A 25,839-nucleotide genomic window follows, 5' to 3' on the forward strand; every position below is an offset into this window, starting at 1 on the left:
TATAATATAGCATGGAACAATCAAAAATTATAGATACGTTGGAGACGTATCAAGCATCCCCAAGCTTAATTCCTGCTCGTCCTCGAGTAGGTAAATGATAAAAACAGAATTTTTGATGTGGAATGCTACTTGGCATAATTTCAATGTAATTCTCTGAATTGTGGTATGAATATTCACATCCAAAAGATTCAAGACAAAAGTTTAATATTGACATAGAAATAATAATACTTCAAGCATACTAACTAAGCAATTATGTCTCTTCAAAATAACATTGCCAAAGAAAGTTATCCCTACAAAATCATATAGTCTGCCTATGCTCCATCTTCACCATGCAAAGTATTGAAATCATGCACAACCCTGATGACAAGCCAAGCAATTGTTTCATACTTTTAATGTTCTCAAACTTTTTCAATCTTTGCGCAATACATGAGCGTGAGCCATGGACATAGCACTATAGGTGGAATAGAATGGTGGTTGTGGAGAAGACAAAAAGGGAGAAGATAGTCTCACATCAACTAGGCTTATCAACGGGCTATGGAGATGCCCATCAATAGATATCAATATGATTGAGTAGGGATTGCCATGCAACGGATGCACTAGAGCTATAAGTATATGAAAGCTCAACAAAAAGAAACTAAGTGGGTGTGCATCCAACTTGCTTGCTCACGAAGACCTAGGGCATTTTGAGGAAGCCCATCGTTGGAATATACAAGCCAAGTTCTATAATGAAAAATTCCCACTAGTATATGAAAGTGATAACATAGGAGACTCTCTATTATGAAGATCATGGTGCTACTTTGAAGCACAAGTGTGGAAAAAAAGGATAGTAGTATTGCCCCTTTTTATTTTCTATTTTTATTGGGACAATACTCTATGAATGATGATCATCACACTTCTATTTATTTACAACTCAATGATTACAACTCGATACTAGAACAAAGTATGACTCTATATGAATGCCTCCGGCGGTGTACAGGGACAGCAATGATGCATTGAGTGACTTATATGAAAGAATTATGAACGGTGGCTTTGCCAACACTAAAATGTCAACTACATGATCATGCAAAGCAATATGACAATGATGGAGCGTGTCATAGTAAACGGAACGGTGGAAAGTTGCTTGGCAACAATCTCGGAATGGCTATGGAAATGCCATCATAGGTAGGTATGGTGGCTGTTTTGAGGTAGGTATATGGTGGTTGTATGATACCGGTGAAAGGTGCGCGGTATTAGAGAGGCTAGCAATGGTGGAAGGGTGAGAGTGCGTATAATCCATGGACTCACATTAGTCATAAAGAACTCACATACTTATTGCAAAAATCTATTAGTTACTGAAGCAAAGTACTACGCGCATGCTCCTAGGGGGATATATTGGTAGGAAAAGACCATCGCTCGTCCCCGACCGCCACTCATAAGGAGGACAATCAATAATTACATCATGCTCCGACTTCTTAACATAACGGTTCACCATACGTGCATGCTAGGGGAATCACAAACTTCAACACAAGCATTTCTCAAATTCACAACTACTCAACTAGCATGACTCTAATATCACCATCTCCATATCTCAAAACAATTATCAAGTTTCAAACTTCTCATAGTATTCAACACACTCATAAGAAAATTTTATTATTAATCTTGAATGCCTAAAATAATTAAAGCAAATTACCATGCTGTTTTTAGGACTCTCAAAGTAATCTAAGTGAAGCATGAGAGAACAATGGTTTCTATAAAATAAATCTATCAACATGCTCTAAAAATATAAGTGAAGCACTAGAGCAAAAACTATATAACTCAAAAGATATAAGTGAAGCACATAAAGTATTCTAACAATTTCCAAATCATGAGTGTCTCTCTCAAAAAGGTGTGTGCAGCAAGGATGATTGTGTAAAACTAACAAATAAAGACTCAAATAATACAAGATGCTCCAAGCAAAACACATATCATGTGGTGAATAAAAATATAGCTCCAAGTAAAGTTACCGATAGAAGTAGACGAAAGAGGGGATGCCTTCCGGGGCATCCCCAAGCTTTGGATTTTAGGTGTCCTTAGATTATCTTGGGGGTGACATGGGCATCCCCAAGCTTAGGCTCTTGCCACTCCTTGTTCCATAATCCATCAAATCTTTACCCAAAAACTTGAAAACTTCACAACACAAAACTTAAAGTAGAAAATCTCGCGAGCTCCATTGGCGAAAGAAAACAAAACATCACTTTAAGGTATTGTAATGAACTCATTATTTATTTATATTGGTGTTAAACATACTGTATTCCAACTTCTCTATGGTTTATAAACTATTTTACTAGCCATAGATTCATCAAAATAAGCAAACAACACACGGAAAACAGAATCTGTCAAAAACAGAAAAGTCTGTAGTAATCTGCAGCTAACGCAAGTTCTGGAACCCCAAAAATTCTAAAATAAATTGCTGGACCTGAGGAATTTATCTATTAATCATCTGCAAAAATAATTAACTAAATAGCACTTTCCAAATAAAAATTGCAGAAGTTCTCGTGAGCGCTAAAGTTTCGGTTTTTTACAGCAAGATTAAGAAGACTTTCCCCAAGTCTTCCCAACGGTTAGACTTGGCACAAACACTAATTAAACACAAAAAACACAACCAAAATAGAGGCTAGATAAATTATTTATTACTAAACAGGAGAAAAAATCAAGAAATAAAAAGAAAATCGGGTTGCCTCCCAACAAGCGCTATCGTTTAACGCCCCTAGCTAGGCATAAAAGTAAGGATAGATCTAGGTATTGCCATATTTGGTAGGCAATCCATAAGTGGATCTCATAATAGATTCATATGGTAATTTAATTTTCTTTCTAGGTGTAGCGACCCGACCTCAAACGGTCAAGTCTCTGTGCTTAAGTGTCATCCCTAGATCACTATGTTGACACACAGAGCACTCGTGGATTTATAACAAAGATAAATCACATGTATAAAGTAACGTAAATACTATTACCTCAATCCAAAATAGCGGAAGTAACAACAAGGTTGTGGATTCCCATCAACACCAACGGCAAAGTTGAGTGTAGAAATCGTAACCCTAACGTATCACTTACTCGTCGTAAGAATCCTGCAACATGAGACGTTGTAGCCACAAAGGGTTAGTAAATTGAATGTACTGGCAAATTCACATCATAGGATAATGATGAATAATAGCTATCACTACATGCATATATGGCTAGTGGAAAAGCTCTATGGTTATAATGTTTTTGTGAAAAGCCAATTTTTCCCTACTGCAAAGGAATATAATTTATTTAACTACAAAGTTGGTTGAAAAATATTGAGAAGGTTCCTCCAACTCAATCCCAAATTAACATCAATAACCCAACAAATTATTTAAGTAACGTGATGAGATCAATATGATAATCCAAGTACCAGAGACTCAAGATGTCCATAGCCGGGGACACGGCTAATCATGATTAGTTTATACACTCTGCAGAGGTTTGCACACTTTTCCCCACAAGACTCGATCTCCTCCATTGGATTTCTCGCACTACAGGGTGTTTGAGAAACGGATGACCGAGACACAGTCTTTCAGAAGCATTAACTCTCTATTACAGATAGACTATACCACCTACAACCCACTACATCTGCTAGTCTACCTCTTCAAGAGCTTCACGCAACTTACTCAACTATGCTAGAGCCCATAATAGCTTGTGGCTACACACAGAAGTTTCTAGCATGAATAATCTTATGATCCCTTTGAGCCTGGGTGGCATTCCATAGGGTGATCACACGGGTCCTCCGGGATCCCCTTGGGCAAACACTGGGTTCTCCAGGTGCCCGGGCAAACCACTGGGTGCTCCAGGGTGCCCCAACCAATCCACCCAGATGTGTATTAAAGTAACCACCTTAAGTTGAACCATTAATTAACAATCTCACATCTGTCATGGATACACTCAAACCTAATCCATGTCTACGAGCATAGCATGGCAATATAAGCATAACATAGAAGTAACTCTCAAGGTTTGAATGCAGGGCAATAGATTCCTACATCATCAACTACTTCCCAATACCCACATGTTATCAATCCTACTCATGCAATGTTTGAGGGTGAAACTAATGCATAAAAACTGGGTATGAAAGGGATATGATCAAAGTGTGAACTTGCCTTGTACTGTTGATGAAGATGATTCACACTCATAACTCTTGATAGTTCTACTTGTCACACTCCGTTCAATCTATCATGAGCAAGCAATAGTACACATAAGCAATCAATCAAAAGATTGGGAAGAACGAAGAAGACAGTTCGGAAAACATCAAAACCAACAAATAACTCTTGCAACATAAAACAATTTCTAACAGTACCAAAATTATGTGAATTTGGCCTTATCAGAAAGTTTAAGTCAAGAGCTTCAAATTGCAAAAAGAATCAACTAAATCGGAGTAATAAAACTCAAGTTATGAACAAAAGAAGTTTGAATACAAATCTGTTTGAATTCAAATTTTAAAACTTTCAAAAACACGTCTAAGTTGTTTTACTGGATAGAGGAGATCGTAACGAAGCAGTAGGCGTTAGTTTCATCTAATTTGGATGAACGAGTAAAAAGTTATGGCTATTTGAAAAATTAGGACCAAGCTGTTTTACGGAAAAAATAGCTACGGCTAAAAGAATTTTAGGTTTAATGTATAAATATAGAGACTAATTAGTAATCTAATTATTTTATCGTACTAGTCTAGAAAATAATAAACTACGGAAGTATAAAAAAGGAAAAAAAACAAAGGAAGATACCACTATAAGGTAGAGAAAATATGATTTCGGAGCGAGAATACAATTTTCAGAAGTCGCGCCGAAGAGGATAAAAAAATATTTTTATTAAATCTAGTCAAACCAAAATATTGATTTAACTCGAATCGAATGATTTTTGGAAGCTTTATGGCTCTATATTTATAGGTAAAAAAGGTTTAGGGATCAAAAGCTAAGCAATATGGGACTAAATGTAGACGTAATTAAACGAAACAGAGGAGAACCGCATGGGCTTGAAGCTTTCGGCCGCCGCACGCGTACACATGCTGCAGTTTCTTTTTTAACAAAAATTGGCCTAAGTAAAAAGTATAAAAAGGCTGGCTGGGCCTGGCCCATTTAGGAGAGAGAAAAAAATGAGGCGCCCGCTGCCACTATGCTACGCCTGTGGGCGGTAAATAACTCTAGGCCGCATGTACAGTTATTTTTTTAATAGAAACAGAAGGAAAACTGAATAACGAAAATAAAATAAATTTATATATAGGCATATTATATATCAAAATTTTCAGAAAAAGATTTTCTACAACATGAACATTTTTATAGTGTCTGATAAAATCCACAAAAATACAAATAAAGTAAAGAGTGCTACTGCTCTAGTAAAATCCAGTATACATCATTTCAAAAAAATACCAAAATTAATTCAAATTTATTTATCTCTAATTTTCTGATGTAGGGAATCATGTTACCCTATTTTCCATATATTTTTATTTTGGAAAAAATAATTTGAACAAAATCCAAATAACTCCAAATGGAAAGTAATTTCAAAAGGACTTTGAATTTAATTCTTTTAAAACATCCAACTCATATTTCATATATTTTGAAGAAGTCATACTATCTTCTCTCATGAAAATCATTGAGTTGCTTAAAGTTTCTGAATTTGAAATATTTTCAAATGAAATTCAATTGTTTTCAACAACCCTTGTCATTTAAATAAATGGAAGAAGTCATGTCATCTTCTCTCCACGGTTTGGCGATGAAAAGAATTTGAATTCATGGAGATCAAAATGCAAAATGAAAGTTTGGGAAAGTCCTTTTATTCCCTCTCATTTAACTTTCAAAATTTTCAAATTTCACTCACTTTCAGTCAATCAATCACACATCAATGAAACAAACAATCAAATATATCTATAACATTCCAAAATTTAGAATTTTGGGATGTTACAAACCTACCACCCTTAAAATGAATCTCGTCCTCGAGATTCGGAGAGGCTAGAAAGAAATAGGTTAGGGTTTGGGGGTCTCCTCAAAATCCATCAATTGTGGCAGGAGGGGGTCTGGGGTGCTACCACCCTTAGAAGCATGGTTACGGTTCCATCAAAATTCATATACTTCATCCATATTGTTAACAGTGTCGGTCTTCTCAGATCCTCGAGAAAATTCTTTCTCCGGGCACTTCCGGTAGTGGCTTAACCTTCCCCTCAATACTTCTGCCCTTTCCTCTTGGTAAGGTTCTTTTGTGACTGGGTCTTTGTAGCTGGCGGGTCTGGCGCCAATACTAAACAACTACCGATATCTCATGGTGGTCATCCATTTATAGTTTCTCCTGCAGGAAATGGGTCTGGGTTGAACCTCACCGTATATCCTACGGTTGGCAACAACTGCCTTGTAGAAGGGAAAATTGCTATACCATTCTAAGGTTTAAACAAGGTTTAATATCGTCGTCTCTCTTCTATAGGTAAGTCACTCAGATTTACCATCCCATATAGCAAGGCGAATAATAAGAGTAAGTCGGTATGGTGATCAATCCATCCCGCACCCAAATCATTACTTTGTATACGGTTTAGCGAATCTCGCATCCTAACACCCAGTCATCCTCAAAAGCATTGCAGAATTTCTCTTGTCCATGAACTGTGTTCAGAATAATCCATTGATTCTACAAGCCAAACAAACATCTATCGTTTCTTCACAACTCTCAGGTTTTGTGTTACTCCTATAAAATCATCTATCGAATAAAATTGTAACTTCTTCCAGGGTTTTTCCTTCAGCAAGAGTGTGCTTGCTTCTTGGCAGGTCCTGGGGCCTGTGGGTGATGGCCCATCTCATCACTTGTACACCTTGAACTCATCCTCGAGGCAACTGATCTTCAATCCAACATCCAACTTCCAGCTTCCTAGCATACTTAAAATCCGTCCAATTGTATTGTCTCTATTCCTTCTATTGGCACCAAACTAAGACGTGATTACTCAGGCTCATCATGGAGTTACAACTGCTCCTTATTACCAACATTACCTCCTCCATATCCAATAATACTTCATCCCCTCATATTCTTGGGGTATCCCACATATCGATTTAAAACTCTTACTTATTTTGTCCAAAGTCCACTTCGCGGAATATCATTATCCTTTCCAGGGGTCAAGGGTCCTCACAGTTACTACCACCCTTGAAATAAACAAACTCATCCATAGACCATATTTCTCATATCCTCAAAAACGGTCAAAATCCTTCTTCATAGAGTAACAACTCATAAAATCCAAATAGTACCCACGATACTAACTTTATTGATTCTCAAAGTTTTACAATCTCCCACACTTCCATTACATGCCTCAACTCAACACCTCAATATAAAGGAAAATTTTCTCACTACTACTACTATACTTCTCACAGACACCAATAATTATCACAAGTCTCCTTCTCCTTGGGGCATTCTCTGGCAAAATGCCTTGCTCCATTACAACAAAAACATATTACTTCTGACAAGTCTCGAGGTTTACTTTTTGGGCAAGTGTTGAGGTAGTGCCATGACTCCTTGCACATGTAACAGGTGATATGACTCGGGTCCTTCCTGGAATCCAATCTACTTCTCTTCCTGGAACTTTCCATGCCAATCATGACTTCTATTTCTTGTGGGTCATACTCTACTTCCTCCGTCGAGAATTCTACTAGATCCCCATTCATACAATTCTGGGAGATGTGTCCTCCTTCTCCACATGAATAGCATGACTTGGTGCAGGGTTTAATTGGTTCTTCTTTGGGTGTGTCCCCGACATCTTCCTTCATCACGGGTTCTTCTAAAATTTCCATAAGGCCTCTTTTCTTTACTTCTTTCTTCTCCTGTACGGTTCTTCGTACCATGGGGTAAATGTGACACTGAGCGGGATAGTGGGTAGTCCCTTTACAGAAGAAACAAGTAATCTGCCTAGTTGGGCATTCTTTAACTGGGTGACTTCCTTCACAATTAGGGCATTCATCCTTGTGTTCTTTATGGGTGTGTCATATTTCTCCACAAATCTTGCATGCACAAGGTTTCTTCATATCCTTTCCATAAGGCTTCAACTTCTGGGACACAAGATGAGATCTTTGCAGAGTCAACTTAAATTCATTCCAAGTGGTTACTCCTTGCCATACATTCATGGTTTGGTACATCCTCCACCATGTAACAACACCTCTTTCAAAGCACTGAAGAGCATGCTGGGCCATATCCTTTCCGGCTATAGTGTTATTCTTCATATGATCTTCCATGTTCTGAATCCATCGGTCTGTCTCATATTGAATCATCGGTCCAGAAAATATGAGTTCATCTCAATTCTCCCTTTATTGGGTCCATGGGTTTTGGGGTGAGATGAGAGAGAGGGAGAGGGATGCACACAATACAAACAATGGTTTTGAAAAGACAGATTTTATCTGTGGCTGTCGGAAAAACATCAAACAAATGATCACAAACGGCGCATCTAACATAGGCATATAATAGGGGTTGGGTCTTCTAAAGGTCAATAAATCTTCAAAGTCATCAAGCTCTACGAGTCTTGTTCATGTCTCCGATGGCTTCTTTCGATCGTGCTTGTCATTCTCAAGTTCTTTTGCAAGATCATTCCTGTTGACGCGAAGTCTCTAGTGACGTCCTTTAATATTCTGGAGTTGCGTTCCAAACTTCTGGTTTCAATATTCTTCGCATGAACCATGGTCCTACTGTCGTTCAGTTCCTGACGAATCTCCGGCATCTCGAGGTTTTGCTTATCCAGCTTGGCTACTTTCATCTTCTGGGTCCTAAGTTCTTGGCGAAATGATTCCTTGTCAAATACGGCTTCCTAGAGCTCCATCTTAGAATTCTTGATGTACTACTCCAGATCCTGGTGATACACCGGCTAAGGTTAAAACTTCATCTTTTGCTGATAGGTGCTCCATCAGTCTTCTACCATCCAATCCTTCCGAAGAAATGCATGGTTAACTCAGCCCGGTAACAATAGTATAAGCGGGTAGTAACATCATGGATACCCGTGTTTCTGCTCTTGTCATTTCCATGAGCTTTAATTTCATAATTGATATCTCCTGCCTTACGTTTTTTTGACAAAACTTTGTGCTTTTAACTCTCCATGTTCCGGTCTTTGTCCAATACACCTTGATCTCGGGTATTGACAGCTTCCATAGTCTACCAAGTTCCATAAGGGGTGCCTTCCTAGGTTATACAAATTTAGAAATTCTACATGGCCTTCAAATTCTCCTAGTCTTCGGAGTCTTCAATCGTTGCAGTTTCCATTATTATAATGTATGGTAAAATCCTCTTCATTCCGAATGGTCTCAGTTGTCCGATATCTTGTACTTCTTGGAGTGGTCTCATCAGTCGAATCTTCGTGTGGCCAAAAGGGGAAAGGGGTATGGTCTCACTAAAGGGAATATTTGAATAAGCTCAGAAGAGAGGAGAGGTAAACGATCTTTTTTGAAAAGAAAGTTATAGAGAAAATCTTTCCTATGGGTTTGCCAGTTTCTAGGGGTCATGTCCTACAGTCAACATGTGCTCTGATACCATCTTGTATCGACCCGACCTCAAACGGTCAAGTCTCTGTGCTTAAGTGTCATCCCTGTTTCGGTATGCTGACACACACAACACTCGAGTATTTATAACAGAGGTAAATCACATGTATAAAGTATCGTAAATACTATTACCTCAATCCAAAATAGCGGAAGTAACAACAAGGTTGTGGATTCCCATCAACACCAACGGCAAAGTTGAGTGTAGAAATTATAACCCTAACGTATCACTTACTCGTCGTAAGAATCCTACAACATGAGACGTTGCAGCCACAAAGGGTCGGTACATTGAATGTACTGGCAAATTCACACCATAGGATAATGATGAATAATAGCTATCACTACATGCATAAATGGCTGGTGGAAAAGCTCTATGGTTATAATGTTTTTGCGAAAAGCCAATTTTCCCTACTACAAAGGAATATAATCTATTTAACTACAAAGTTGGTTGAAAAATATTGAGAAGGTTCCTCCAACTCAATCCCAAATTAACATCAATGACCCAACAAATTATTTAAGTAACGTGGTGAGATCAATATGATAATCCAAGTACCAGAGACTCAAGATGTCCATAACCGGGGACACGACTAATTATGATTAGTTTATACACTCTGCAGAGGTTTGCACACTTTTCCCTACAAGACTTGATCTCCTCCATTGGATTTCTCGCACTACAGGGTGTTTGAGAAGCGGATGACCGAGACACAGTCTTTCAGAAGCATTAACTCTCTATTACAGATAGACTATACCACCTACAACCCACTACATCTGCTAGTCTACCTATTCAAGAGCTTCACGCAACTTACTTAATTATGCTAGATCCCATAATAGCTTGTGGCTGCACACTGAAGTTTCTAGCATGAATAATCTTATGATCCCTTTGAGCCTGGGTGGCATTCCATAGGGTGATCACACGGGTCCTCCGGGATCCACTTAAGCAAACACTGGGTTCTCTAGGTGCCCGGGCAAACCACTGGGTGCTCCAGGGTGCCCCAACCAATCCACCCAGATGTGTGTTAAAGTAACCACCTTAAGTTGAACCATGAATTAACAATCTCACATCTATCATGGATACACTCAAACCCAATCCACGTCTACGAGCATAGCATGGCAATATAAGCATAACGTAGAAGTAACTCCCAAGGTTTGAATGCAGGGCAATAGGTTCCTACCTCATCAACTACTTTCCAATACCCACATATTATCAATACTACTCATGCAATGTTTGAGAGTGAAACTAATGCATAAAAACTGGGTATGAAAGGGATATGATCAAAGTGTGAACTTGCCTTGTACTGTTGATGAAGATGATTCACACTCATAACTCTTGATAGTTCTACTCGTCACACTCCGTTCGATCTATCGTGAGCAAGCAATAGTAACCACACATAAGCAATCACTCAAAAGATCGGCAAGAACAAAGAAGACAGTTCAAAAAACATCAAAACCAACAAATAACTCTTGCAACATATTTTTTTTCTAACAGTACCAAAATTATGTGAATCTGGCCTTATCGGAATGTTTAAGTGAAAAGCTTTGATTTGCAAAAAGAATCAACTAAATCGGAGTTATAAAACTCAAGTTATGAACAAAAGAAGTTTGAATTCAAATCTGTTTGAATTCAAATTTTAAAACTTCCAAAAACATGTTTAAGTTGTTTTACTGGATTGAGGAGATCGTAACGAAGAAGTGGGCGTTGGTTTCATCTAATTTGGATGAACAAGTAAAAAGTTATGGCTATTTGAAAAATTAGGGCCAAGCTGTTTTACGGAAGAAAAATAGCTACGGCTAAAAAAAATTTAGGTCTAATGTATAAATACAGAAACTAATTGGTAATCTAATTATTTTATCGTACTAGTCTAGAAAATAATAAACTATGAAAGTATAAAAAAGAAAAAAGAAGAAGAAAGATACCTTTATAAGGTAAAGAAAATACGATTTCAGAGAGAGAGGACAACTTCTAGAAGTCACGCTGGAGAGGAGAAAAAAATATTTTTCTTAACTCTAATCAAACCAAAATATTGATTTAACCCGAATCGGATGATTTTTGGAGGCTCATGGGTCTATATTTATAGGTGGAAAAGAGGTTTATGGATCAAAGGCTAAGCAATGTGGGACTAAACATAGACATAATTAAACGAAATAGAGGAGAACCGCATGGGCTTGAAGCCTTCGGCCGCTGCACGCGTACACGGGCTGCAGTTTTCTCTAACAAAAATCGGCCTAAGTAAAAAAAATAAAAAGGCTGGCTGGGCCTGGTCCATTTAGGAGAGAGGAAAAAATGAGGCGCCCACTGCCACTATACTACGCGTGTGGGCGGTAAATAACTATGGGTCATATGTACAGTTATTTTTTAAATAGAAACAGAAGGAAAACCGAATAATGAAAATAAAATAAAATTATATATAGGCATATTATATATCAGAATTTTCAGAAAAAGATTATCTACAACATGGACATTTTTATAGTGTCAGATAAAATCCGCAAAAATTCAAATAAAGTAAAGAGTGCTACTGCTCTAGTAAAATCCAGTAAACATCATTTAAAAATATACCAAAATTAATTCAAATTTATTTATCTCCAATTTTCCGATGTAGGGAATCATGTTACCCTATTTTCCATATATTTTTATTTGAAAAAAAAATATTTGAATAAAATCCAAATAACTCCAAATGGGAAATAATTTCAAAAGGACTTTGAATTTAATTCATTTAAAACTTCCAACTCATATTTCATATATTTTGAAGAAGACATATTATCTTCTCTCGTGAAAATCATTGAGTTGCTTAAAGTTTCTGAATTTGAAATATTTTCAAATGAAATTCAAATGTTTTCAAAAACCCTTGTCATTTAAATAAATGGAAGTAGTCATGTAATCTTCTCTCCAGGGTTTGACGATGAAAAGAATTTGAATTCATGGAGATCAAAATGCAAAACGAAAGTTTGGGAAAGTCCTTTTATTCACTCTCATTTAACTTTCAAATTTCACTCACTTTCCAATCACACATCAATCAAACAATCAATCAAATCTATCTATAACATTCCAAAATTTAGAATTTTGGGATGTTACACTAGGGAAGTGTTCCATGCCTTTCCTTAATGAAAATTGGAATCTAATATTCCCTCCTTCATATCAATAATTGCACCAATCGTTCTAAGGAAAGGTCTACCAAGAATAATAGGACATGAAGGATTGCAATTTATGTCAAGAACAAGGAAATCTACGGGCACATAATTGCTATTTGCAACAATAAGAACATCATTAATTCTTCCCATAGGTTTCTTAATAGTGGAATCCGCAAGGTGCTAGTTTAAAGAGCAATCATCAAAATCACGGAAACCTAGCAAATCACACAAAGTCTTAGGAATCGTGGAAACACTAGCACCCAAATCACACAAAGCATAGCATTCATGATCTTTAATTTTAATTTTAATAGTAGGTTCCCACTCATCATAAAGTTTTCTAGGGATAGAAACTTCCAACTCAAGTTTTTCTTCATAAGATTGCATCAAAGCATCAATGATATGTTTGGTAAATGCTTTATTTTGACTATAAGCATTAGGAGAATTTAGCACGGATTGCAACAAAGAAATACAAACTATCAAAGAGCAATTATAATAATTAAATTCCTTGAAATCCAAAATAGTGGGTTCATTAATATTTAAAGTTTTGACTTCTTCAATCCCACTTTAAACAAATTAAGCATCAAGATCTAAAGACTCTGAATTGTTGGAACGCCTTCTAGGTAAAGGTGGATCATATTCAGTCCCATCATTATCAAGATTCACATTGCAAAACAAAGATTTAATAGGGGACACATCAATAACTTTTAGATCTTCATCTTTATTATCATGGAAACTAGAAGAACACACTTTTATAAAGTAATCTTTCTTAGCATGCATCCTAGCGGTTCTTTCTTTGCACTCATCAATGGAAATTCTCATGGCTTTGAGAGACTCATTGATATCATGCTTAGGTGGAATAGATCTAAGTTTCAAAGAATCAACATCAAGATAAACTCTATCAACGTTCCTAGCCAACTCATCAATCTTAAGCAATTTTTCTTCAATCAAAGGATTGAAATTCTTTTGCGAAGTAATAAATTCTTTAATATTAGATTCAAAATCGGAGGGCATATTATTATAATTTCCATAAGAATTTCCGTAGGAATTACCATAATTATTAGAGGAATTACTAGGATACGGCCTAGGATTAAAGTTTCCTCTATACGCGTTGTTACCAAAATTATTCCTAACAACAAAATTCACATCCATAGATTCATTATTATTCTCAATCAAAGTATACAAAGGCATATCATTAGGATCAGAAGAAACACTCTTAGTAGCAAATAATTTCATAAGTTCATCCATCTTTTCGCTCAAAACATTAATTACTTCTATCGCATGCACTTTTTTATTAGTAGATCTTTCAGTGTGACATTGAGAATAATTAACCATAATATTATCTAGGAGTTTCGTAGCTTCTCCTAAAGTGATTTCGATAAAAGTGCCTCCCACGGCCGAATATAAAAGATTTCTAGAAGCAAAATTCAATCCGGCATAATTTTTTTGTATAATCATCCACAAATTCAAACCATGCGTAGGGCAATTACGTATCATTAATTTCATCCGCTCCCAAGCTTGTGCAACATGTTCATGATCAAGTTGCTTAAAATTCATAATATCGTTTCTAAGAGATATGATCTTAGCGGGAGGAAAATACTTAGAGATAAAAGTATCATTGCACTTATTCCAAGAATCAATACTATTTTTAGGAAAAGACGAAAACCAAGCTTTAGCACGATGTGTAAGCGAAAAAGGAAATAGCTTCAATTTAACAATATCATTATCCACATCTTTATTCTTTTGCATATCACACAAATCAACAAAGTTGTTTAGATGGGTAGCGACATCTTCACTAGGAAGGTCGGAAAACGGATCTTTCATGACAAGATTCAGCAAAGCAGCATTAAATTCACAAGATTCAGCATCGGTAAGAGGAGCAATCGGAGTGCTAATAAAATCATTGTTGTTGGTATTGGTGAAGTCACACAATTTAATATTATCTTGAGCCATCGTGACAAGCAAGCAATCCAACACACAAGCAAACAAGGAACGGGCGAAAAGAGGCAAATAGAAAAAGAGGGAGGATAGAGAGAGAAAGAGAGAGAGGGCGAATAAAACGGCAAGGGCGAAGTGGGGGAGAGGAAAATGAGAGGCAAATGGAAAATAATGTAATGCGGGAGATAAGGGTTTGTGATGGGTACTTGGTATGTTGACTTTTGTGTAGACCTCCCCGGCAACGACGCCAGAAATCCTTCTTGCTACCTCTTGAGCACTTGCGTTGGTTTTTCCTTGAAGAGGAAAGGGTGATGCAGCAAAGTAGTGTAAGTATTTACCTCAGTTTTTGAGAACCAAGGTATCAATCCAGTAGGAGGCCACGCACGAGTCCCTCGCACCTACACAAACAAATAAATCCTCGCAACCAACACGATAAGGGGTTTTCAATCCCTACACGGTCACTTACGAGAGTGAGATCTGATAGATATGATAAGATAATATTTTTGGTATTTTTATGATAAAGATGCAAAGTTAAATAAAAGGCAATAAAAATACCTAAGTGTTGGAAGATTAATATGATGGAAGATAGACCCGGGGGCCATAGGTTTCACTAGTGGCTTCTCTCAAGAGCATAAGTATTTACGGTGGGTGAACAAATTACTGTTGAGCAATTGACAGAATTGAGCATAGTTATGAGAATATCTATGTATGATCATGTATATAGGCATCACGTCCGAGACAAGTAGACCGACTCTTGCCTGCATCTACTACTATTACTCCACACATCGACCGCTATCCAGCATGCATCTAGAGTATTAAGTTCAAGAGAACAGAGTAACGCTTTAAGCAAGATGACATGATGTAGAGGGGTAAACTCATGCAATATGATTTAAAACTCATCTTGTCATCCTCGATGGCAACAATACAGTATGTGCCTTGCTGCCCCTACTATCACTGGGAAAGGACACCGCAAGATTGAACCCAAAGCTAAGCACTTCTCCCATTGCAAGAAAGATCAATCTAGTAGGCCAAACCAAACTGATAATCCGAAGAGACTTGGAAAGATAACCAATCATACATAAAAGAATTCAGAGAAGATTCAAATATTTTTCATAGATAAACTTGATCATAAACCCACAATTCATCGGTCTCAACAAACACACCGCAAAAGTAGATTACATTGAATAGATCTCCACAAGAGAGGGGGGAACATTGTATTGAGATCCAAAAAGAGAGAAGAAGCCATATAGCTAATAACTATGGACCCGAAGGTCTGAAGTAAACTACTCACACTTCATCGGAAGGGCCATGCTGTTGATGTAGAAGCCCTCCGTGATTGATGGCCCCTCCGGCGGAGCTCCGAAAAAGGCCCTAAGATGGGATCTCATGGATACAGAAAGTTACAGTGGTGGAATTAGGGTTTTGGCTCCGTATCTGGTAGTTTGGGGGTACGTAGGTATATATAGGAGGAAGGAGTACGTCGGTGGAGTAACAGGGGGCCCACGAGGGTGGAGGGCGTGCCTGGGGGGGTGTCGGTGTCGAAATTGGCGGATCTCGGCTAGGGGGTCCCGAATTGTGCGTCTAAGGTGGATGGTAATAGGAGGCGGGGGACACGATGTTTACCAAGGTTCGGGCCCTCTCGATGGAGGTAATACCCTACGTCCTGCTTGATTGATCTTGATGATATGAGTATTACAAGAGTTGATCTACCACGAGATCGTAGAGGCTAAACCCTAGAAGCTAGCCTATGGTATGATTGTTGTTGTCCTACAGACTAAACCCTCCGGTTTCTATAGATACCGGAGGGGGCTAGGGCTACACGGAGTCGGTTACAAGGGAGGAGATCTACATATCTGTATTGCCAAGCTTGCCTTCCACGCCAAGGAGAGTCCCATCCGGACACGGGACGAAGTCTTCAATCTTGTATCTTCATAGTCCAACAGTCCGACCAAAGGATATAGTCCAGCTGTCTAGAGACCCCCTATTCCAGGACTCCCTCAGTAGCCTCCGAACCAGGCTTCAATGATGATGAGTCTGGCGCGCATATTGTCTTCGGCATTGCAAGGAGGGTTCTTCTCCAAATTCTGAATATCTGCTGAGTAGTGTGCGGCTTCCCATAAATGTTGCACTTCTTGGCTTCCGCGCCCAATAAGGGCTATCTTCCATGTGTCGAGCAAATGCGACGAGCCAGGGCATTTTTACATTTGCCACCCTAGCCATGTAAGTAAACTATCTATTAAAGAGACGGGGATTCTTAGATCCAGACCACACCATCCTCCCACGGCGAGTACCCATCGAAGCATGCTTGGAAAAATCCATTCCAACATGGCCGACCATCGCAGCTCCTCCTCTCGCTCCCGTAGCCCTAAGCCCGGTGATTGGGAGAAGTGTTCCGTCCCACACAACCAATTAGTAGGGTTACAGACCCAGGGATTTCTCCCTCTAGCGTATATGGTCCCCGTTCGAGCCGGGCTCGCCACCTATAATGGCGGGGAGCAAGCGGAGAGCTTCCCCAATTCCTCCAAGGGGGAGCGGGTATGCCTTGTCCCTTATTTACTAAGGGGACTTGGATTTCCAATCCATCCATTCCTCTGTGGGCTCTTGGAGTTTTATGGCCTCCAGTTGCATAATTTCACCCCCGCTTCCATATTACACATCGCTGGTTATGTTGCCCTTTGTGAGTTGTTTCTGGGCTGCGAAGCTCATTTCGAGCTGTGGAAGAGGCTATTCTGCCTTGTGCCCCGTACACAGAAGGGGTCAATATATCAAGTGGGCGGAGCCGAAATATGGCGCATCGCCGGGACCGGATACCTGTCCGGTACCCCGAAGAAGACGTCCGAAGACTGGCCTTCGGAGTGGTTTTACATGGAGGACGTCCCCCTTCCAGATCCTATTCAGATGGGTCTTCCCGAGTTCGACAATGCCCCTTTGAAGAAACGCCGAAGCTGGCGCCCACGGAGCCCTCAGGAGGAAGATAACGGAGAAGTCCTTTACCTGATGGGCCGGATAAAAGTGCTGGCTCAATCAGGACTGACAATAATTAAGGTTATGTGAATATGTATAATGCGTGGGTGCAGCCACTTAAATATCATAGGCACCCCATGTGGCGCTTTAACGGGGGAGATGATGCCACCCGCTGCGGGCGTAAGGGACCGGACTCAGTTGCTGCTCTAGCAAAAATTCTGTCTAATTTGTTCAAGGGAGAGGAAGAGGAGTTCATCCGTATTAAGCCATGGAATGGATTCTCCATGTACAACCCTCCAAGCTGGGTGAGCTGTCATTTTTTACTCCCAACCTTCCTGCATTCTTCGTCATAAATACTCACCTTGTCGTTTCATGGCAGGAACTGCGAAAAGATGTAAGGGAGGTCAACATCCCACCTCCAGAACCGGAGGACCCTGACCGGGCCCTCGATCGCGGACTCGAAGAGGATTCGGACATATTTGTGGAGCTGATCGACAAGACATTCTATCAATTGAGCTGCGATGATGCCATGGTGGCCATCATAGCCGTCTATCCTGGGCTACTCCCTGCATCGTATGTAAGAAAATCCGGAGTCCCAACTTCCGAAAAGGATCCCCTTTTATGCACTTCACCTACCGTACACATATGGTGTCTTACAGGGAAGGCCGTCGGGACGCCACGCCGAACCCGCAGTGACTTGCCAACAAGGGACACCGAAGCCGGGTAGGCTAAAAAGGAAGGCGGTCAGGACTGAGACGCCGGCGCAAAGGTATGATATAGAACCTCGCTCTATGGTTTTCGTTTTTTAAAATATAATAACATGCATGTTTCCTAGTAGGAAAAACACTCTTCGGACTATATCCGAGGAGGTTGCTGATCACGCCTCCACCAGTCGGGCTCCAAGGCCGGACATAGAGGCGGAGGCTAACACGGGGTGAATGCTGGATGCTCCTCCTACAGAGGATGCAGATAGACTATCCGCTACAAATTCTGAAGTGGAGAGCGCCATGAATCACAGGCGTCGCCGGGCCGTACTCCGTGACACTTGTTTCTCCCAAGAGGCGTTCGATGCCTTCAACTCAGGAGACGCGTACATCCGTGCTGCTCAAAACGGTCTTGCCAGAGCCACGGACCAGTATGTAAAGGATATACGGGTAAGAAAATCTGACGATTATATATATCAGTAGCCCCTGAGACTTGAAACAGTTGAAACAACCGATTTAAGGATCATTATTTGTGCAGGTTCTTACAGAGAAGAATACCCAATTGTCTCAAGAGCTGGAAGAGTGCAAAGCCCAGCTACGGGCCGCGGTTGCCGCGTTGAAGGAGTCCGAGAAGGCCCCCTCTGGTAACACTTGTTTCCATTGCAAAGAATGACAGGTACCAGATAGTATGCGGCATGCATGCAAATCTAACAATAGATGTTGCAGATGACTCCGGAGTGAATCCGGAGGCCGTGCCGGAGAATGCGCAACGTGCTAATCGACAGCTAAATGCTGGCGAGCGCGTGCTTACGCGGGTCAGGCAGGAGAAAAATAATCTCCAGGACGCCAATATCCAGCTGGGCGTGGAACTGAAAGATGTCCGAGCCCAGCTTGCGGACTCCGTGAAGGAGAATAAGCGGCTTCGACGCGGCATTTTCAGTAAGTGCTTGAACGAACTTTTGAAAGAGTTCGGCGAAGAAGCCGGCTAACAGAGTTATGTCTGCAGGTATGCTGACGGGTCGTCCCGCGGAGGAGATGCCCGGGTCTGCGGGTGATCTTCTACCAGAGCTCTCACAACTGCACGAACAAGTTCGGCAGGTGATGCAGGGTATTGCCCAAGCCTTGTGGCCATCCGCCTCCCCGCCAGGAGGCATGGGGGAGCTTATAGAGAAGCTCAAGGGAGCGCGGCGGCGCTTCCGATTATGGAAGATATCAGCCTGCCGACAAGGTGCAAGGGAAGCCTGGGCCATGGTGAAGACGCGATATACCAAAGCTGACCCAAACCACATGGCCGAGGTCGGACCTGTGGGGCCCGATGGGAAAGAGATCCCCGTCAGTTTGGTGTATGACCAAGTAGAATTAGCCGCAAAGTATTCCCAACAGGATTGTAGGCTAGACAGCCTGTTGGATGGTATAGAAGAAGAATTTAGTCAGTCTTAGTGACTGTGTACTTTAAGTGACATATATAATGTCCCTAGCCGGATTGTAAATCATTTGTCATGGCGGACCTTTTCGCTTCGACCTCTGGACCCGATAGTCCGGAGTGTATCCGAATACCCGCTCGGTTATGTAAAAACCGGGGTATGCGTGGAAACCAGGCGTAGGGGTCATAAGTGCTTGAACAGACAAGTACCCAACTAGCTATGTTATATTACATGGATAGTAAGAAACATCTTCCAGGGAGAATAGTTCCGTTAAGGGTTCCTTTCCCTGGGTACGCATGCCCTAATGTGCATGTCCGAACTGCGAAAAGAGACGCAGGCTATAAACATCTGGGGGCATGTATCAAAATAAATAAAAGTCATCTTTTGTTCACCGACCGAATATTCCCTTAAGAACGCTAGCTTTCGGCTTCACCCAGTCTGAGGTACACATCCGGCTGACCCGGCAGTAACAATCGCAGAGGTGCTCCCCTTATGCCCTAGCCGAATTAACGGGAACGTAGGGCATAAATACAAGAGCCAGGCAACCCAGCTTGGCCAAAACTTAAGTCATATCGATGCATATAATGGAGAAAAAGGTACATGTGGAAGAATAACACATGTGTGGGGCATAAAGCCCAGAAAAATAGTTATATTAAGCTTCTGTATAAGAAGCCCCCAGGTATAATGAGCGCGGTTAGCGCGTCAAGATTGTGTAGTCAAGACACAAGTTAGCCTTTTAAGGCCTTGAGGAGAAGAAAAAAGAAGAGAGAAAGAGAGAAAAGACAGATAACGGATATGCAAAAAATTGACGGGGGTAAGGAGACGAACATAGAGTCCGGCACTAGGCGTAGAATCTTCGGAGTCTGGCTGCGTTCCATGGGTTTGGCTCGAGTCGATTGTCCGATGCATCCCGCAGACGGTACGCTCCACCGGTCAGAACCTGGTCAATAATGAAGGGACCTTCCCATTTGGGCTTGAGCTTGTTCTTTTTCTTCTCCGGCAGGCGTAGAACTAGTTCGCCAACGTTATAGGTTTTGGCCCGTACTTCTCTGCTTTGATACCTTCGAGCCTGTTGCTGATAGAATGCGGAACGGGCTTTTGCCACGTCGCGCTCCTCCTCCAGGGCGTCCAAACTGTCCTGCCGATCGAGCTCGGCCTCTTTTTCTTCGTACATGCGCACTCGAGGTGAGTCATGAATTATGTCGCAAGGCAGAACCGCCTCTGCGCCGTACACCATAAAAAATGGTGTGTATCCGGTAGTGCGATTCGGCGTGGTCCGCAGCCCCCATAGTACGGAGTCGAGCTCCTCTACCCAGTGCGTGTTTGATTCCTTTAAGGACCGCACTAATCTGGGTTTGATGCCGCTCATGATAAGACCATTTGCTCGCTCGACTTGACCGTTAGTTTGCGGGTGATAGACAGAAGCATAATCGAGCTTGATGCCCATGTTGCTGCACCAAAGTTTTACCTCGTCGGCTGTAAAGTTCGTGCCGTTGTCAGTGATGATGCTGTGGGGGATGCCATAACGGTGTACAACCCCAGATATGAAGTCTATCACCGGTCCGGATTCAGCCGTTTTAACGGGTTTGGCTTCTATCCATTTGGTGAATTTATCCACCATGACCAGTAAGTATTTTTTCTTATGGGTTCCCCCTTTGAGGGGTCCGACCATATCAAGCCCCCAGACCGCAAAGGGCCAAGTAATGGGGATTGTTTGGAGAGCGGTAGGCGGCATATGGCTTTGGTTTGCAAAAAGCTGGCAACCGACGCAACGTTGGACCAGATCCTGTGCATCTGCTCGGGCCGTCGGCCAATAGAAACCTGTACGGAAGGCCTTGCTTACAAGGGCCCGGGCTGCGGCGTGGTGGCCGCCGAGTCCAGCATGGATTTCTGCCAAAAGCTTCCGCCCTTCCTCTTCGGAGATGCACCTTTGAAGGACTCCGGTAGTGTTTTTCTTATAAAGCTCTTCTTCGTGGACCTTGTAGGCTTTAGATCGCCGCACTATGCAGCGTGCCTCATTTTGGTCCTCGGGTAGTTCCTGCCTGGTTAGGTAGGCCAGGAATGGTTCTGTCCATGGGGCGATGACGGCCATTATCACGTGGGCTGAAGGTGTTATTTCGATGGCAGAGCCTCCGATTGTGTCAGAGTGTTCGGTATCTGGTGTTGTGGCCGGGTCCGGACTATTGTTACCGGTGTCCCCTTCCCCTACCACGGATGGCTTAAACAGCCTTTCCAAGAAGATGTTAGGTGGGATAGGATCGCGCTTAGCGCCGATACGGGCGAGGATATCCGCCGCCTGATTGTTTTCCCGAGCCACATGGTGGAATTCAAGCCCCTCGAACCGAGCTGACATTTTGAGGACGGCGTTGCGATATGCTGCCATTTTCGGATCCTTGGCATTGAAGTCTCCATTTATTTGAGATATTGCGAGGTTCGAGTCCCCACGCACCTCCAGGCATTGAATGCCCATGGAAACTGCCATCCGGAGACCATGTAATAGGGCCTCGTATTCGGCTGCGTTGTTGGAGTCTGTGTATAGTATTTGGAGTACGTATTGGACTGTATCTCCGGTGGGGGACGTCAGGACGACGCCAGCCCCCAGACCAGCCAGCATTTTAGAGCCGTCAAAGTGCATGATCCAATTGGAGTATGCGCTGTACTCTTTAGGGAGTTCAACTTCTGTCCACTCGACGATGAAATCGGCCAGTACTTGCAACTTAATGGCTCGCCGTGGTCTATATGTTATGTCGAATGGGAGGAGCTTGATAGCCCAATTGGCAATCCGGCCCGTGGCATCGCGGTTGTTTATGATGTCGTTGAGTGGTACTTCTGAGGCCACCGTAATTGAACACTCTTGAAAGTAGTGTTGTAATTTCCGGGATGCCATGAATACCGTGTATGCTATCTTTTGATAATGTGGGTACCGTGATTTGCATGGAGTGAGGACAGTGGATACATAATATACCAGCTTTTGAAGTGGGAATTTATGTCCGTCTGTCTCTCGTTCGACGACGAGCACTGCGCTTACAACTTGGTGAGTTGCCGCTATATATAATAGCATTGGTTCACGGATATTTGGCGCGGCCATGATTGGGTTGGTGGCCAGGATGGCTTTTATTTCTTCCAATCCGGCCGTGGCTGTGTCCGTCCACTCAAAGTGTTCGGTGCACCGAAGAAGGCGATAAAGGGGGAGTGCCTTTTCTCCTAATCGGGTGATAAACCGGCTTAAGGCCGCCACACATCAAGTTAACTTCTGGATTTGCTTGAGGTCAGTTGGGATAGCCAACTGCAACAAAGCTCGGATTTTAGCCGGTTTGCTTCAATTACTCTACTAGAGACGATGAAGCCCAGGAGCTTTCTAGCGGGCACGCCAAAAACGCATTTTTCCGGATTGAGCTTAATGTCATATGTTCGGAGATTGTCGAACGTGAGCCTCAAGTCGTCTATTAAGGAGTCGATGTGTCTAGTTTTAATGACCACATTGTCTATGTATGGCTCCACTGTTTTGTCGATCTGCTTTTCCAAACATGTCTGAATCATGCGCTAATACGCTGCGCCGGCGTTTTTGAGCCCGAAGGGCATTGTGTTAAAACAGAAGGGGCCGTATGGATTGATAAATGCCGTTGCGGCTTGATCGGACTCTGCCATCTTAATTTGATCGTAACCGGAGTATGCGTCGAGGAAGCACAATGAGTCGTGTCCTGCGGTGTCGTCGATAATTTGATCAATGCGAGGGAGGGGGAAGGGATCCTTTGGGCAAGCCTTATTAAGGTCCTTGAAGTCGACGCATAGGCGACAAGATTTGTCCTTCTTTGGTACCATCACCAGGTTTGCTAGCCAGTCTGGATGTTATATTTCTCTAATGAACCCGGCCTCCAGTAACTTGGCTAGCTCCGCTCCCATGGCTTGTCGCTTAGGTTCAGAGAAACGCCGAAGAGTCTGCTTGACCGGCTTGAATCCCTTTAGAATGTTAAGGCTATGCTCGGCCAGCCTGCGTGGGATTCCTGGCATGTCTGAAGGATGCCAAGCGAATATGTCCCAATTCTCGCGCAGGAACTCCCGTAGTGCGGCGTCTACAGCGGGGTTTAACTGTGCCCCAATGGATGCTGTTTTTGTGGGGTCCGTTGGATGGACTTGGAATTTGACTTTTTCATCCGCTAGTTTAAAAGAGGTGGACTTGGATCTTTTGTCGAGTATCATGTCGTCCCTGCCCACTGTGGAGCGCAGCGCAGTTAATTCCTCCGCCGCAAGGGCTTCGGATAATGCCTCGAGGGCCAGTGCAGCTGTTTTGTTTTCGGCGCGGAGTGCTATGTCCGGATCACTAGCTAGAGTGATGATTCCATTGGGCCCGGGCATTTTGAGCTTCATGTACCCGTAATGGGGTATGGCTTGGAAGATCGTGAATGCCTCCTGCCCTAGAAGGGCGTGGTATCCGCTACTGAACGGGGCCACTTGGAATGTAATTTCTTCGGACCTGTAATTCTTCGGAGTGCCGAATACCACATCTAGTGTGATTTTCCCAGCGCAACGTGCCTCCCGACTGGGGATGATTCCTCGGAAGGTCGTGCTGCTTTGCTCAATATGGTTTCTGTCTATTTCCATTTTTTGAAGAGTCTCCTCATAAATGAGGTTTAATCCGCTGCCGCCGTCCATGAGCACTTTAGTAAGCTGAAAGCCGTCCACAATTGGACTGAGGACCAAGGCGGCTGGTGCTCGGGCTGTTCGGAATTTAGGTTCGTCACTGGCATTGAAGGTGATAGCCGTGTCGCTCCATGGATTTATTGCTGCCACCTGGCAGACTTCGGCAAGGCTGCGGAGTGCTCGCTTACGCCTATTATTTGAGGCGAAGGTCTCAAAGACTGTCAATACTGTATTGTTATCCACGGGATGGTGCTCTGCGGTGTTTTGAATGAGGAGGTCCTCACCACTCTTGGCCACCTGCCGGAGTACCCAACATGCTCTAAGGTTGTGTGTTGGTATGGTATCCGCTGTACTATGAATTTTCCAGGGCCCGTTAAGCCATCCCTCCAATATGGTTCCACGCCATGTAGTGGGCTTTTGCTTCTTTGTAATTGAGTTGGGCGACTTATGAGAGTGCACCCTTTTAGTTCGGACTGGGGGTTTTGTCAGAGCCGGATTATCCCAAAATTTTGTTTGGGTTTTCTAGGCGCTTTCCATCGCATAGTACTTCCGTACAATGGCTGCCAAGTCAGCGAAGTGTGCTATGTCACGGTGACTTATGGCATTGAGGATTCCCTTGTCCGTGCAATTGTTGCAAAAGAACGAAATTGCGTCTTCCTCACGACAGTCTTTGACCTTGTTCAATGCAAGGAGGAATCTGGTCCAATAGTGATGTACTGTCTCTTGGGGCTCTTGCCTAATGTGGGAAAGATCGTTTATATCTGGGTGGGTGGGTGGATTTAAGTCTAGACCTTGACCCAATCTGCGACCTAGGGGCGGGGGAGTTTTCGATCTTGGAAGTTCGGGCTCCGGGATGTTGCCCCGCAGGTTCGGCATTCTGCCTGATTCTAGGCTCAGGGTTAGGACGATGTCCTCCCGTGGACGGGTATCCGGCTCGAAGAGCTCGGGAATCCGGACATAGTTCGTCCTCGGGATAGAGGAAGAATCACTGCATTGCTCCTCCACCACCACTATCTGATGGGTGACCGGCGGAGAGTTAATCTCCCTTTGGTCGGGTTTAAGCCCAATCCGATCATAGTCCATAGCGACTCCCAGAGGGGCGATGCGATCCAAGAGCTCGTTCAAAGAGGAGAGCTCCATTGGATCCATCTGCTCGGTGAATTTTGAGCCAATGTGGAGGCTATTTTCGATGAACCGAGAAGTCATTGTCGGTGCAGCAGCCGAGCGGGCGGCCATGACAAAGCCGCCTAGTCGGAGAGTTTGGCCTACAGCCAGGGCTCCCCCAGTGGTGATGTTGTTCTTGACAACAAGACGAGCCATCCCTCCTTATGATGACGACACAGTGGAACTCTCAATGAAAGCACCAATGTCGGTGTCAAAACCGGCGGATCTCAGGTAGGGGGTCCCGAACTGTGCGTCTAAGGCGGATGGTAACAGGAGGCGGGGGACACGATGGTTACCCAGGTTCGGTCCCTCTCGATGGAGGTAATACCCTACGTCCTGCTTGATTGATCTTGATGATATGAGTATTACAAGAGTTGA

The sequence above is a fragment of the Triticum aestivum genome, chromosome 4A, assembly GCF_018294505.1.
Source record: "Triticum aestivum cultivar Chinese Spring chromosome 4A, IWGSC CS RefSeq v2.1, whole genome shotgun sequence".
NCBI lineage: Eukaryota > Viridiplantae > Streptophyta > Magnoliopsida > Poales > Poaceae > Triticum > Triticum aestivum.